The sequence below is a fragment of the Leuciscus leuciscus genome, assembly GCF_965113295.1.
Source record: "Leuciscus leuciscus genome assembly, chromosome: 10".
Taxonomy (NCBI): Eukaryota; Metazoa; Chordata; class Actinopteri; order Cypriniformes; family Leuciscidae; genus Leuciscus; species Leuciscus leuciscus.
The window spans coordinates 15,875,983-15,892,601 of record NC_138734.1 but is presented as its reverse complement, the minus strand read 5'-3'; the positions used below and the strand labels follow the sequence as shown (position 1 = coordinate 15,892,601).

Here is a 16,619-nt window from a genome sequence, read left to right as displayed (position 1 = left end):
CATCATAACTCTATTGCATGTCTGCAAAATGTAGTTACTCACCCAAAACATTTAATTCATGCTTCAAAATGATGGTGTCAGTAATTGTGGCCAATATCACACAAATAAAAAGTGTTTTTGTCATCATGTGAGCTACACTGGTCAAAATGTAGATGTTTTTTTTTCACCAAATATTTGTTGTACAAATTCCACGTGTTTTCTACTTTTTAGTTTACACTGTTTGTTTTCTACACTTTCAAGAATGTCAGTTTTGTCTAGCTGAATGTTATTCTCTGTCACTGAGCTTTTTAGATACAGTACAACACTGTACTGGACATTTGGTCACACTTTATATTAGGTGTCCTTAACTACTATGTCCTTACATAAAAAAAAATAAAAAAAAAATTATTGTGTTCATATTGTCTTGCAAAACACTTGTGCTGCTATTGAAGCGGGATACGGATAAGGTTTAGTCGTATGGGTAGGTTTAAGGGTATAAGTGGTAAGCGAATGTCAACAGTGTAATTTTAGAATGAATTACAACTGTAATTGCATGCAGGTATTTAAAAAAAAAAATGTATGTACACAATAAGTGCATTGTATCAATAGTATTTAAAGACACCTAAAATGGGACAGAAAATTTTTAATTATACAACAAATTTATTTTTGTAGAAATGTGTTATATGTCAACTGAAAATTCAGAGTTGTTTTTTCATTTTTACATATTCTATTATGTCTTCCCCTAACACCACACATATCTTCCTATTACTCTTCCACGACAAGCAGCTGAGAATTGTCAGTTTACATGTAACACATTTTTACAAAAATAAACTGCAGTTGCTGTTTAGAGATTTAGACATTTCTCCATGTTCAAAAATGGTAGTGATTGTGCTGGGCAAACACCATATAGCCCACTATATGCTTCCAAATTTGATTGATTCTTTTGCACACGTGCCAACACATGCAATTTGCTTAAATCAATAAGATATTCAAATCTGATGTAAAAAAAAAAAGAATTAAAAATTCTCATCGAAGAATTGAGATAAAGTGATTGAGAAAAACTGTAAAATGTAACCAGCAGCAACAGAACTGACGGAATCCTTTATTAAGATGATGATGATGATTATTATTATGCTTTAACCATGGCAGCCATCTTTGTGTCATTGTGACAATAACATTTTAGTAATACAGGTGTTTACAGAAACATCGATATCTCAGGTCAGGATGTTCCTCTGTTAAAAGTCACAATAAACATTTTCTCAGCCAAATCATATACTTCACTAGTCCACCTGTAGGCAGTTTACAGTATGTGCACTAATACAGAAATAAGCTCATGTGCAGCAGGTGTATTCATATCGCCTATTTTAAAAAGGCTTCAAATAAAGCTCATCCCATCCGATTTTACAGTTTTTCTCAGTCGCTTTGGTGCATTTCTCACATCAATATTTACATTTGCACAACAGTTAGTTCAACCTCCACAACATTTAGTCATCTGTGCACATCATAGTAGCAGTTTCTCATTCCTTCCAACAAATTGCAAATACTTTTGGACATGCATCAATTGCTTTCATACAACTCTCTGCTGTTTTATAACATTATCATATGCTTATGTCATCAGTCAAAATGAACTATACTTGTGAATGCTGAATAGTCATTCCATATAAAACTAATAGTCCTCATTTCATTGCTTGAGTCATTACATACAAAAATGTTGAACTAGTTGTCAAAATCTGTCAAGCTAATTTTACCTTTTTTCTTTTTTTTTTTTTTTTTGAAGATGTCTCCTAAATTGAACAATTTCTCTCAGGTCAATCTCAGCTTTCACTGATGAGAAGGGGTGTGTGAAGCATTAGTTGCAACCAATGTTCAGTTCCAATATGTACTGCAATATTGTTTACAGTTGTGCACAGCTACCCAAAGGGAGTTTATGTTTGTTGTAAATAAGGGTGTATTTTTTCTTTTGTACAATGCTGTGAAAAAATTTGAATAGCAAAGAGCATATACAGTAAAAATGTGAAACATACATATTCACTAAATACAGTAATGTGTAACTTTACTGTATTTTTCAAATGGCTGTGCAAATAGTATATAGTGCTGTCTTGAGCATTTCCAGGTGTCACCAAGATCTGACTTTTTTGCATTGGAAAACATTGACAGAGTAAACTGTCATAATGAAAACATGACAAAGCCATTTGACTATCTTGTTCATAAACAATGGTGTCAGGACTTTTCATCTTGATGACACTGACACTTTCATTGACATGAATACTTGCTTTTGAGGAATGAGATATCCATTTTGAGCAAGTTACACGCTTTTGCAGGTTTTCAACTAGGTTTTGCAGTTTGTACTAATTGTTTTGAGAACTGCATTAACTGTTGTACAAATGTAAATAGTGATTTGAGAAATGCACCAAAGCGACTGAGAAAAACTGTAAGAGTGGGAACAATTTGTTTTATAATTGTAATTTCAGAATAATAATGTGCAATATAAATTAACAGACATGAACAGAACAGAAATGAGACTACAGACTAAACTCAGAGAGATAGAAAGACGCCATTTTAGGAAGAGACAGGGCAGAAAAATGGGCTCATAACATGGGAGAAGCTCTGGATGAGTGTGTGTATGAAGGGCACTATTCTGGGCACACCGCCTGGGCAGCAGCAGATGGAGCAGGGCTCCAGACCTCCCCCTGCTGTGGTGATGCCAGTCTCAGCCCTGGCACTGCTGTGGGTCTTTCACTCTCAGTCCAGCAGCACCACCACATAGAAGGAGCTACCCATCGCCACTTTTAAAAACTGTAATGCATCAGATAGATAGATAGATAGATAGATAGATAGATAGATAGATAGATAGATAGATAGATAGATAGATAGATAGATAGATAGATAGATAGATAGATAGATAGATAGATAGATAGATAGATAGATAGATAGATAGATGTCTTGTTTTCTTGTAAAAATATTGGGCTCATTGCATTTGAAGTTGTTAACCCTGGGTCATGTTTAACCCATGTTTAACATGGTTCATTCTGGCCTAATGTTCTTATTTGCATATTTATGAGGTTAATAACATAACATCTCATTAATGTTTAGCGTCTGAATATTTAATGAAGTATGGTTTTGTTTTTAATTCAGTCTCCTTATAAACAATTTGCCATAAAAAAGTGGCTTTTAAAACAAGATAAATGTACCTACAGAATCACAATTTGTTGATTTTGCAAGACGTATGCATTCTCTGAAAGTACACTGTAAGAATATAAAAATAAATAAAATAAATAAAATAAAAAAAAGTGCTGGTACAAGTAAAACAAAGTGTAAAAAAAAGTGAAAAAATCAATACAGAACATTGCTGTAATGTTAATATATAATATAATATTAATATTAATATCTTGGGGCTAAATTACTTTTATAAGGATGTTTACATGTTTGAACCAGAAAACAAGAAAAAGATACAGGTTCAGAACAGAACATGCACCTTACATACTTAAAACAAATATTTGCATCATAATGCTGTATAATAATGAAGCATAATTCATAATGCTGCCAAAAGTATTGGCAGTGACAAATTCTGTGTTTTGCTAAATTTGCTGCTTTAGTTATTGTTTTGTTAATTCACATTGTTTCTAGATTATTGTGCATAGTAATCATGAAATGAGTAATCATATGCATTTTAAATAATTGCAAAAAGCTTCATAGGCGAAAAAACAACAACTTTTGTCGCAAAACACCAAATTTAAATTTTTTGGCCCTGGCACAAAATGACCAGTTAACATAATTTTACTTATCATATCATCAGCACATTTGAAAGTACCAGTCAGGTGAAATCACTCTATCATTCTGATTGGATTATAAGAGCAGACATATTGCTATAAAAGGAGGGAAGAAGCGCTTCCAATCATTGTGTTCCTTGTGTTAGCAATGGTTACCGCCAAAGGAAAGCATGCAGCCACCATTGCTTTGCATCAAAATGGCCTCACATGCAAGGAAATTGCTGCAAAGAATATTGCACTTGACAGAACCATTTACCCGATCTTCAAGAACTTATATAAGAGAGGTTCAACTGCAGTGAAAAAGGCTTCAAGACATCCCAGATTGACCAGTAAGCGCCAGGACCGTCTCCTCCTAAGGAATACAGAATTGCCACAACCAGGGCAGAGCTTGCTCAGTATTGGCAGCAGGTGGATGTAAGTTCATCCGCATGCACAGTGAGGCAAAGCCTTTTGGACAATAGCCTGGTGTCAAGAAGGGCAGCAAATGCCACACTTCTCTGTAAGAAAATCATCAAGGACAGAATGAAATTCTGAAGGAAGTACAAGGATTGGACAGCAGAAGACTGGTGGAAAGAAAAGGTGAACGCTACTTCCGTGTCAACGCTACACCATGTCACAAGGCAAGAGTCATAATGAAGTGGCTCTGAGATTACATTGAAATTTTGGATCTGTGGTCAGGCAACTCCCTATATCTTAATCCCATAAAGAACCTATGGTCAATCCTCAAAAGGCAAGTGGTCAAGCAGAAGCCCACAAAAATTGTGATCAACTCCAAATACTAATTAGGCATGAATGGATCGCCATCAGTCCGGATTTGGCCCAGAAGCTGATATCCAGCATGCATGAATTACAGAGATTATGAAAAAGGAGGGTCAACAACACTGTAAATGTTGACTCTATGCATTTATTGAATGTTTTTGCCAATTAAAAGTCTTTAAAGCTTATGAAAATCATATTGTTTTCCAGTATACCATGGAAACATGGGGAGGGAAAAATCTACAAATACTGAAGCAGCAAACTTTGCGAAAAACTTTTGGCCACGGTTGTATGTTATGGACAACATATCACTTAACATGGGACACACATTCAATGTTTCTGGACTCCAGAAATGCTCCAATCACACTTTCTCTCTTTATTCTAAGCCTCTTGTTTCTCTGTTAGCATGAAGTTCAGTTTCACCCAGATCAGAGAGAGATTAACACACTAAACATGCACACTCCAGCTCAGCACATGCAAAGCCAGAGAAAGCATGACGGTCTTTTTCCAGCGTGTTAAAACTATAAGCCACCCAATCAAATCCATTCCAATCCAATAAATGCAGCCATGAACCGGCGCTCTTGTCTGATTGGAGAGATTTGAGCAGCAGGCTTATATGAGAAACTCTTCTCCCTTAATCTGCATGAGTGCAGTTCCCTTCTCTTTCGTGAGTATTATCGGGTAATGAAGCAGGCTTCAGCGGATGGGATTTGCCTGGATAACCTAGCCATCTTTAAACAATGGCTATTGATGAGACACTAAGCTGCTCAATTGGATTAATTAAGCATGCTGGGAAGGCAGAGAGAGAGAGCGCTTTATTCAACATGAACACGGATGCTTGTTTAATGCACACTGTGTGTTCAGATGCTGACTGTAAGATCACGTGGATAATTTCAGTGGGGTGTGTTCATTCATATCTTCTTTTCCTCTTTGCTCGATGAGTGTGAGAACAGTACATTATCATAACAGACAGGAAGGTGTAATGTTTGGCTGTGTTGGGAATGTAATACAGAAATAAAAAACAAAATCTTCAGATAGGCTGAATGGCGTCTGACTGTTAAGTGGTTTGAGCTTAATTATTTGCAAACAAATATTTGTTTGCCTTGCAAAGAATGCAAATATACAGACAACCCAGTCTTAGCCAGTACACCAATAACCTTAACTAGATGCCAACTAAAAGAGACTGCAGCTTTTTCTGACCAACAAAGAAGGCATTCAAGTGGGAGGAGCTTTCATTTTAGCTTTCCAGAATTTGACCAATCAGCTTTTGGTTTCAAATGTGTGACTGTGATGTCATAGAAATAGGGTAGCTTTCCTATGATATTTCTACACTCAAAAGCTATCTGAATTCACTGCCAAAACTACAGGGCTGAAACAAATATACCAACTCCACTTTCTGTAGTTCAGACACAATCAACACACTGTTTCATTAGAACCACACCCAAGGATGTGTTTGAGAGCGAGTCTGATTTTTCAGTGATGTTTGAAGAGAGCAGCAGGATGAAAGACAATTACGCTTCCATTTGCCAGAGAACGAGCAGTTTTAGCAGTTTCAGTTTCCAGATTTATGGAAAAGAAAGATCTAGCTGTGTCCTTGTTTTCTGCCGTTTTAAAATGAAAACAATTGTCCACTGTATTGTTTGCCTTTTGTTTTTGTAATCAGGCTCAGAAAAATTTATATTGAGATGTATGATCATCCAAATACAAAGAATTATCAATTATCACATTGGCCAAAATATCCATATCAGTGCATCCCTGCGATATCTGTGAAGAAATTACTCCAACTCCTGTGAGGACTTCAGATGACGCAAACTCTGAGTCAAAAAGCTACATTTTCTACATTTAATTATAGTGGCACTGTGGTAAGTAGGATCAGTCAACAAACACGGTGAGTAATGTCTTCTCTTGTTATTGTCACTTGCACTTCGTGTCACATGTATAGCATAGCCTTCTCTGTCAGGACAGAGGGCTTTTCATGTGATAAATGCAGGGAGATAGTCAGGCTGACAGAGAAGATATCAGAACTAGAGACACGCATCCAAACTTTAATAGAGGATAGTAAGAATGCAAGGGCTTTAGATACTGCTTTGGATGCGACTAGCTTAGTGAACTCTGTACATTGTTCGATTCCGGCTGTAGAGCCCGTGCAGCAGAGCAACTGGGTGACCGTGAGACGCTGTAGTCGCGGACAAAACACTGCTCTTCCGTTCCGATTACCATAACAAATATATTCTCCCCACTCAGTAAAACACCCACTGAGTCACAAATGATTTGCTCTTATCATCCGATCGTGGTTGTATCTCTCTATTAGTGTTACTCGATATTAGTGCTGCATTTGATACTATTGACCACAACATTCTTTTAAATAGACTCGGAAATTATGTTGGCATTAATGGAATTGCATTAGCATGTTTAAATCATACTTATGGCTTAACGTAATCATACGTCATCAGTTTGTAGCAGTAAATGAAGAGATGTCTTATCGATCACAAGTTCAGGATGGAGTACCACAAGGCTCAGTACTAGGACCATTACTGTTCACTCTGTACATGCTACCCTTGGGAGATATCATTAAGAAGCATGGCATTAGTTTTCACTGTTATGCTGATGATACGCAGCTCTATATTTCTTCACGCCCTGACGAAACTTACCAATTCACAAAATTAACAGAATGCATAGCTGATATAAAAAACTTGATATCTAGTAATTTCCTACTACTTAACCCTGAAAAAACAGAGATTCTAATTATTGGACAAAAAACGTCCTTACGTAATAACCTAGAATACTGTCTAACACTTGATTGCTGCTCTGTCAAGTCATCGTCATCGGTTAGGAACATGGAGATACCAATCTTTCATTTGAAGGTCACGTTTCTAGTATCTGTAAAACCACATTCTTCCATCTAACAATTAGTTCATGCGTTCATGACATCAAGGCTAGATTATTGTAATGCTCTTATGGGTGTTTGCCCTGCACGCTTAATAAATAAACTACAGCTGGTCCAAAATGCAGCAGCTAGAGTTCTTACCAGAACCAGGAAGTATGACCATATTAGCCCGGTTCTGTCAACACTGCATTGGCTCCCTATTAAACATCGTATACATTTTTAAATATTGCTGATCACTTACAAAGCACTAAATGGTTTCAATATGGTTAGAATATCAAAATCGACTGCCGGCGGTAGATCCTTTTCCTATTTAGCACCAAAACTCTGGAACAGTCTTCCTAACATTGTCCGGGAAGCAGACACACTCTGTCAGTTCAAATCTAGACTAAAAACACATCTCTTTGACCTAGTATACAGATAACACATTATAAACTTCTATAATTCAATGTTAGGTTGCATAGATTAGGTCAGCCGGAACAGGGAACACTCCCCATAAATCCTGATGTACTCGTTTTATCATAAGAAGAATGGCGTCTACGCTAATATTAGTCTCTCTGTTTATCCCGAGGTTTACAGTAGTCCACCGTATCCAGGCCGTATCCAGATCTGATGAAGGATCTGCGCCTGGACACGATGACAACGCAGTCCTTAAGTGTCAACTAGTCTCTCCCCTGTGAAGGCCCCCTTCTCCTTCCCTTTACCTCTGTATAGATAAAACGTGGTCAAAATAGTTCCGGTTGACATGGCTACTCGGAAGCGATAAATAATTCTGTATTATAAAGTTTTAAGGCCAGACAAGTAATTTGTTTTAGGTCAATTTGTAAAGAAAGACTACACGCCTGCGCACATATATATTCAAACGCACATACCTGTAGACTAAACACGTAATACGCATGTGCACGCCGTCAGCATTTGCTTATATATATATGTTTTTTCTTTCTTTTTTTTTTCAAAGCTTGAACCTTGCAACATATTTCAAGTCTTGCGTTCTTGAGCCCCAGGCACTGTTGTTGTGCGAATGAGCGGACCGGAGCGCGTTAAGGGTTTTCTGTTAGAACGGTGTCGTGTCAGCGGCCCCTAAGTTAATAACTAATGATCTTTGCAACGTAAGTGAATCAATCAAAACTAACTTTAGCTGGACAATAACTTTATTCTAGAGCTGCTGTAAACCCAAAACATCTCTGTTACTTTAATTTGTTATTATCACTGTAAAGCTGCTTTGAAACAATCCATATTGTTAAAAGCGCTATTTAAATGAAGGTGACTCGACTTAACTACATTTTCTATATATTGCAATTATTATGATCACCACTTTTTCATTCATTTTACTCATAACTGCATGATTTGTACATTTCTGAAAAACATTACTTGGACTCAGTCACCTCTGATAATAGATCACTCTAGATCGTAATGTAGACGCATTGTGAAGTGAATTGAATCTGTCTGCAGGTGCTATATATAAATATATTTTACTATACATCCAGCTCATGTCATGGACTACTCCAATTTTTAAATCAAACATCTTATTGTTTCTGTTCATATCTTTAGGCTATTCAGGTTCTGCAAAGTAAAGACAAAAGTTACACTATTAATTAACAAAAAGAGTTATTGTGTAATGTGGGAGGTGACGTTGAGGAAGCAAATGTTCCTGGAACAACCGGGACTATGTTCAAAATAAACGTTTCTCCAGGAGCATGTCTTACTTGGCAAAATCACATGAGAATTGTGCCCTGCTCATGGTCTGCCTCTTTGAGTCTCAAACTGCATAACAATTAAGGAGACCAGTGAAAGCTACATCGATTTCCTGCTCGGTGGTGATGTCATCCCTGTTGGCTGCTTAATGTCACGTGCTCAATAAATTTCCCTCACTGCTCATGACATGCGGTGATGAAGGTAATCCATCTGGAAGAGATAGGAGCCAAACAAAGCAAGCACTCACTCTTTGACACATGACAAATGATGGAGAGCCCATTTCCTCACACGCACTTCATCTTCGTGTAACAAGTTGATTGTGATGCTGGTGTCTGCTGAGTGATACTCGTGTGATCTAACAGAAGAGAAGTCTTTATAGTAATAGCTTCTTTGTGCTTCTTTGTGCTTAAGGACTACAAGTGGACAACATGTGGACTACAAGTAATATCTGTGAAGACAATTTTCAATAAATTTTTCAGGTTTCAATCTCCATCTGACATTTTGTGTTTTTAACTTAGTTGCAACAGTTTGGGAAGGGTACATTTATATTCCAGTTATGTCAGTGCCGATCAGGTCTGGGCTTTGAGCTACAGTAGTCAATTAAGTTGTCCACACCATAATCAGTAAACCCTCTTAAATCATTTTAGTGTAGCATTAAGATTTTTGTTTTCACTGGAATTACAAGAATTACTGAAGTACTGTTGCAAAAAGTATTGTAAAAAATTTTTCATGTTAAATAATACATGCTAAGTAATGTTAACGAATACAGCCTTTTAGTGAATAAACATAGTATTAAACTACTGTATATATTTATAAAACCGATAGTTCTGGTTCATAATGCTAATTGGTCTATAGCCGTGGTGTATTTATGATAAACCACTTCAAAGAACTACTATTTGTATCGCTCTACAGCACGCATTACTGATTGTTATTCTGTTGTATGGCAAATGTGGTGTGAGAAAAAAAAAACAGACACAGTGGGTTCAGACTCATCAAGAAAGCATTTCTCTTTTGAAGAAAATGAACAGAAAAAAAAATTAAAAGAGGGAGTAAAGTGTCCAACAGAGAAGTCACCTTCCAACTGAAAGGTGAATTTGCTGTTCTTGCTGTGACTGGGCGACAGCATCTTCTGCTGGCGGACCGGCTTCCCACAAACAATCTAGGAAAACGGCTCTGTGGAATGCCTGTCTGATACCTCCTTGGACCAACTTCGACTCCAGTATCCATGTACGAGGAAAGAGACACCAATCTCCCTCCCTCCCTCCCTCCCTCTCTCCCTCCCTCCCTCCCTCCCTCCCTCTCTCCCTCTCTCTCTCTCTCTCTCTCTCTCTCTCTCTCTCTCTCTCTCTCTCTCTCTCTCTGGGAGGCACGCTCGTAGCTTTAAAGCAGCGTCAACGAGGCTCCATTAGCTTCAAGTGAGCGGGGTCATTGAGCACTGCCAGTCGCATTTGTTCCGGTCAACAGCCTGACTGAAGGACACAAATGAAGGAATGGATCGGCGCTGATGCGAAAATGATTCCACTAAAAAAAAAGTTTCTTTTTTTTCATTTTAATGAAATGTCCTTTCTATTTTTTTATTATGTTGTAACGTTATATATATATATATATATATATATATATATATATATATATATATATATATATATATATATATATATATATATATATATATGCTCAGTCCACCATCTAAGATTACTGATCACAGAGTTTGGAACAGAGATGACATTTATTAAATAATTTCAAAAGGTAAGATAGATGAAAGCTGTCAGGTGCAGCGGCATTAGGTGTAAAGGGTTACAGCGTAGCAGCAGGACAGATGTAAGTCAGAGGAGCAGTGTGTAGATTGTAGCTCCTCGGGGATCAGTGTGCCTGCTTGTTATAGATTAATCGGCAAATTAGAGGTGACGGCTGCCCATCCCAACTTTAACAGAGCCTTTAACTCAGATGATGAGGCAAATAGACAGATAGGGAGAGGGGAGAGGAGAGAGGCTCACTGTCATTTGCTGGTGGTGTTGTCATGGCTACAGATGTAGAGAGATTGCTGTGTTGTACTGGTGATGTGTATGGTGATCACAGTACAGTCTCTCATTTACAAGGCGAAAAATAGAACGCTTTAATACAGCAAGACTTGACCTTTTAAAATCAAGCCAATAGGACACGCATCACAGCATCAGTCAATTTAATGGAACGATACCCTCGAACAGTAGTCAGATGGGGTCGGTTTGCTTGGGCTGTCTGACGTCACCTGTTTGGCTTTTCACAACAAATACTTCAATTTACTCCATCCATTACCAGCGCAGTGTCCCCTCTGTTCCTAGAACAGTCAAGCCCATTGATCCAGACCCATTGAAAACAAATTATCTGCTGCTGGAACAGGAGGTGATCTGCCCATTGAGAGACACACACTGGCCTCTCTCCCTCCGGCGAATGGAAATCTATACCTCCGGATGTGGGAGGCCTGCCTTTGATCGGCCTTGGCCCTGATGATTAATACTCGTTTGTAAAGGCTTAATTGGTTTCAAACACAAGGCTGCTGCCCTGACAAATCACACTTCCCAATGGAAGCAGTGGACTGGGCAAAGAGGCTGGACAAAGAGATAGAGAAAAAAAATATGGAGAAAGATTCAAGAAAGACAAACAAATAGAGAGAAAAAGAGAAAGCGCGGCTATATGCACATTTTGTCCAAATTGAGTTGTGACAGAAAACGCAGCTTTTAGACTGTGATTTGCCCTGTGATGTACGGGTTTTGCTCACCTTTGATCAGATTAACCAGATAACCATCAAAATATATTATGGATGTGCCCGAAGCTGAATACCTTATTTGGAAAGGGACGGAAAATGGCTTTAAAACAAATAGCGAATTCTACCGAGTATGAAAAAGAAACTTCTCATGTTTGCTGGATAATAGGTGAGCCAGGGGATTGTAAGATATTATAGCTATATAAAACTCTAAAATCACTACACAATAATGAGTGCATGAAATGAATTAATGTAAACTCTTTGAATAAAATGAGCATGATGTTTGCAAATCAATAGCCACAATAGTCTCTCAAATCAATAGTCTCTCAGAAATCAAAGCATGCCAGGAGTAATATCAATTTAAATACTACATCATATATTTTCTACTATGTGATATGTCTATTTCTGTCATGACAATTCTCAGAGTGATTGGCATGGTAATGGGTATGACAATGTTATATGTTTGGTCTTGGCGGAATAGATCTGCTACGCTGCTGCTGCTGTAGGTTATTTATGCTGCTGCGGCAGAGCAAGTATGGGTCTTGCTACAGCCAATACATACATGACACACTGCTGTGAGCTAGTGATGTATGTCTCGAGACCGGTCTTGGTCTCGAGACCGGTCTCGAGACCACTTTTACGTGGTCTCGGTCTTGTCACGGCCTTGACGAACTTTGGTCTTGGTCTTGTCTTGGTCTCGGACCTCTCGGTCTTGTCTAGGTCTCGCTGTCTCAGACCGACATAGTGGTCGGGGAATTTAGCAATACAATACTACAATATCCACGACGACACAACGTTCGATAATGCAACATTATTATCCGCAACGGAACGGATTGAAGCGCGCGTCCGAGTGAAAGTTCGGCGTGTGCGCGAGCCACACCAGAAAACACTTCGCAGCGGCAATGAGCACTTTGATCACTTGATTTAAAAAACACATATCAGTGACATGATGGGTTTTAACTTCATTCAGGAGAGTTTGGGTAACTACACAACTGACAGATGACTTTGAGCGCACCGCCAACAGGTGTGTGTGTGTAACCATAGCGACAAAACGACCAACTTTCGGATCCAGCACTTAAGCCTATAATTTCGTTTTTAAAAATTGAATTATGTATTTAAAAGTTGCAGAATCGATTCATTTGGAGACTCCGAAATCGGCAGAGATAGGCAGGCATTTGCTTAGATGAATTTGTGACTTTGATATCTGTGTGTGTGTGTGTGTGTGTGTGTGTGTGTGTGTGTGTGTGTGTGTGTGTGTGTGTGTGTGTGTGTGTGTGTGTGTGTGTGTTGTTTGATTACAGTATTGTATTGTATTTAAGATGGTGTTAGACTAAATAAATGGTCTTTTAAATATCATCTGCATATCTCCGTTGTGTTGACTAAACATTAGGCCTAATCCAAGTTTATAATTGTGTATCTTTAATTTGATGTTACAGTTTCATCTACACATTAAGTATAATTTCAATTGGTTACATATTTCTCATTCTTTAGACAGTTGTTGGAGGAGCAAGATGGTGTTGGTGTTTGATGTTTTGTCAGATGAACCAGTCAGTACCAGTCATGTCAGTCCTCAACAGTACACAAAAGTTAAGGGAGTCTCAATCCTCTAATAGAGCAGTAACAGCCGTCATGCAATTGCTACACATAGTTGAACTCACCCAGTCTGCAAAAACATTAAAGTGAGCTCACAGTCACACACATGACATGGTCTGTCTCTGTATTGTTCTGCCTGTGTAGTTGAAGTAATACCGTCTAATATGTATTGAATGTAAACTGCGGCTGAACCCTAGTATGCTGCTGTTCTTGAATTCATACAAGTTATTGCTTAGCTTCAACACTAGTCTGTTTTTTTTCCCCTCCGGTCTCGACTTGGTCTCGGTCTTGGTCTCGACTTGGTCTTGGTCTTGGTCTTGTCTTGGTCTCGATACCCTCTGGTCTTGGTAGTGTCTTGGTCTCGGTTTAGGTGGTCTTGACTACAAGTCTACTGTGAGCAAGTAAGACATGCTGCTGCTGTACAATATAGCGTACATGAATTACCTGTAGCAGATCTATACAGTTGGAGCTGGGGAAGGTGGAGGGTTTCTGAAAGCGCGCTGCACTGCGAAGGTAATGAAGGTTGAGCAGCGAGCTCATTGGCTACTGATACGGCAGGAACCAATCAGCTGTTATCACTATAGATAATGATGTGATTATAAACAGGTGAGTTAAAGGACCTATTAGCCTGCGCCATCTAGAGTTTCATGCCAGAACTTTGTTTTTAAATGTTTTAAACCTTATACAATATGATACACGAACGAGTGTAAGCTCTATGAATGAAATGAATGCAACATGGTGGCAGAACAAACGGTGGAAAATCAAATATACTGTATATATTTTTTATTTAATTATTTTGAAACATGTCTCTCATCACCTTCAATTTGGAGTTCAATCACAACTCAGCTAACACAATTGTTTTTGGTGTGGTGTCAGATTCAGTCATGTAGGAAACACTGTCAGAGTATATATGATAATGATAATTCAAATTTTTTGTGTGAAATATTCCTTTTAACTTCACTTAACAGTTCCGTTTCGATGCAGTACTCACAACAGGAGAACATTAACTAGACTGCTGGTGAGACTTAAGCAGCACACCCTTACACACTCGAGCTGTGCAGCACTGATCACATTGTAATTACAGGGCTAATTAACAGGGCAGAGGGCTGAACGGCTCTCCCTGCAGTTATCTTAGTAGAGGAGATTGGAGAGGAAAGTAGAATACATTTATTTTCACAGTCCATAAGACATAAGCAGAGACCTTTGAATGAGAGGATAAATGGAGAAACATTTTGACACAACACTGTACTCCAGTGTACCGTGTAACCGGAGTATAATATTAGCAGAGCAAAACACAGCAAGTACTCCATACACTGAAAAGGCTTGGATGTTTTTTTGATTGAATATTGACTGATTTGATGAGTTGAGCTTAACGCATCTGTCTCATCTGACACACTCAGGCCACATCCACACGAAGCCAGAGCTTTCCCTATCCAATCTTTTTTTTTTTCTCATTCTAAAAATTTTTTTGTTTGTTTTTTTTACCAAGAACTTTATTGAACAATATAAACAACCATAAATGGCCTGGTACAAAATATGAAATGTCTTAATCAGAAAACAGACAAGCATCATAGCATAATAAATAAAATATAAATAAATAAAGAAGTAAAACAAAGAAATAAAATAAAAATACATTCAAATAAATAATAAATAAATAAATAAAAGAGATTCAGTAGCTTCTGCAGCACGGACACAAGCATGTAGTCCGCAGTTGCTGTTACGTGACGTAGCGGTGTCTAACTAGGGCTGACACGTGGGGTGATGACATCATCGTTTCACAAAATATACGGATTGGCCGTACACACGAAAACGGTTTAAAAAAATGACGGTTTCAGGCTCCCAAAACGCCAGATCCATCTAGACGAAATGCAGATACGATACAAATGTTTTACCTATACAGCTAAACGTGTCTCTGTGTGGACAAGGACTCAGTTCAGTTCATGCAGCTTTCTATTATAATAAGCTGAGGATCTGAACCAGGTGTGTTAAATAAGGGTGACACACTGTGGCTATGGCCACACTGTCTGTGTTTGAGATTGACCCACATTTTCTTAATAGGTGTGAATCTATGGAAAGTGGGTTCACTAACAAGTACGCCAAAGATTTTAGCTTATAGCATCTGCTGCTAGTACACCTCTTGAGAACAGGGGTGCTCTTCCTAGCTTGCTTCCGTTACACTCACCTCCCTAAACGTCTCTCCCATCCGGGATATGGCACCAATGTAACCGGTCCAACACACATAGTTCAGAGCAGGATTCAAAGCAGCATCAAGCAGCATGGGAAGCGAATGCTAACAAGGACACTAAAGACCGCAGCTTACAGCATCTAGAGCGCCTCTTGAGGGCAGGGGATAATTAGTTGCCCTGTACGGTTCCATTCACACAGCTGGGTTTAGCTGAAAATACGATTCTGATTTATGAGTGTTAGTTTGGTTATATGCATAAACACAGCCATGAGCTTTCAAATACAGGACTGACAACCATATTCTGCTGCTGTTTGAACGTGGCCAACACGCAGTGCTGTAGGTCTCCAGAACCAGTTACAATGCATTAAAAGCATACACTTCACTGGGCTCTTCTTGGTAATCTGAACTCTTTGTGGGGTTTCTGAACGACAATCCATAATAATCCTGCTGACAACTGCTTAAAATTATAGTCAGGAAGCTTGGAAGCAATCAAGGAATCATAGACTTGTTTTCAGTGAGAGTAAATAGGCAGAGCATGAGTGTTTGAGGCGAAGGGTGAGCACTCAAGAGCGGTACTGAGAGCAGCGGGTGGGCGATGGTTTTGGGCGAGGAGTGTCAGCTAATTAGCAGGGCGGTCTCAGGGGCAGCGACTGCACTGTATCATATGGTGCGTCTGATGGCAGAGACACTGTGAGGGTCACACACTCACACTCCGAAGAGATGTGTAATTACAGAACAGACAGAGAAAGCAGTTGTTGTTAAACTGCAGGCTTTCTGTCATTTAAAGACAAGAAGGACACTGCCTACTGCATACTGAGAAGTATGTCTGAGTGAATCTCACAAAACCATCAAAAACATGTTGGGGGCAAAATTTAGGCCCATGTAAGAAAAAAATATTTTGCTTAAATCAATACACCTATTTTAGGACCATTCATTTATTTATAAAAAACAAAAAAAAATTGGCTGATATGATACAATTTGTAACTTTTTGTCCCATGGGGGAGCTCACTCTGGAGG

The 16,619-nt window shown here is 38.5% G+C and overlaps 1 protein-coding gene and 1 long non-coding RNA gene across 4 annotated transcripts in view; one reads left to right on the top strand and one right to left on the bottom strand.

The window, feature by feature from the left end:
* Nucleotides 1–16,619, bottom strand: part of gse1b (Gse1 coiled-coil protein b) — a 245,807-nt gene that overhangs the window by 105,518 nt on the left and 123,670 nt on the right. The gene's annotated exons all lie outside the window — the stretch shown is intronic.
* On the top strand, nucleotides 591–3,242 carry LOC309508657. The gene is made up of 2 exons (XR_014209647.1): nucleotides 591–1,385; nucleotides 2,416–3,242. It is a non-coding gene; the product is annotated as an uncharacterized lncRNA (long non-coding RNA).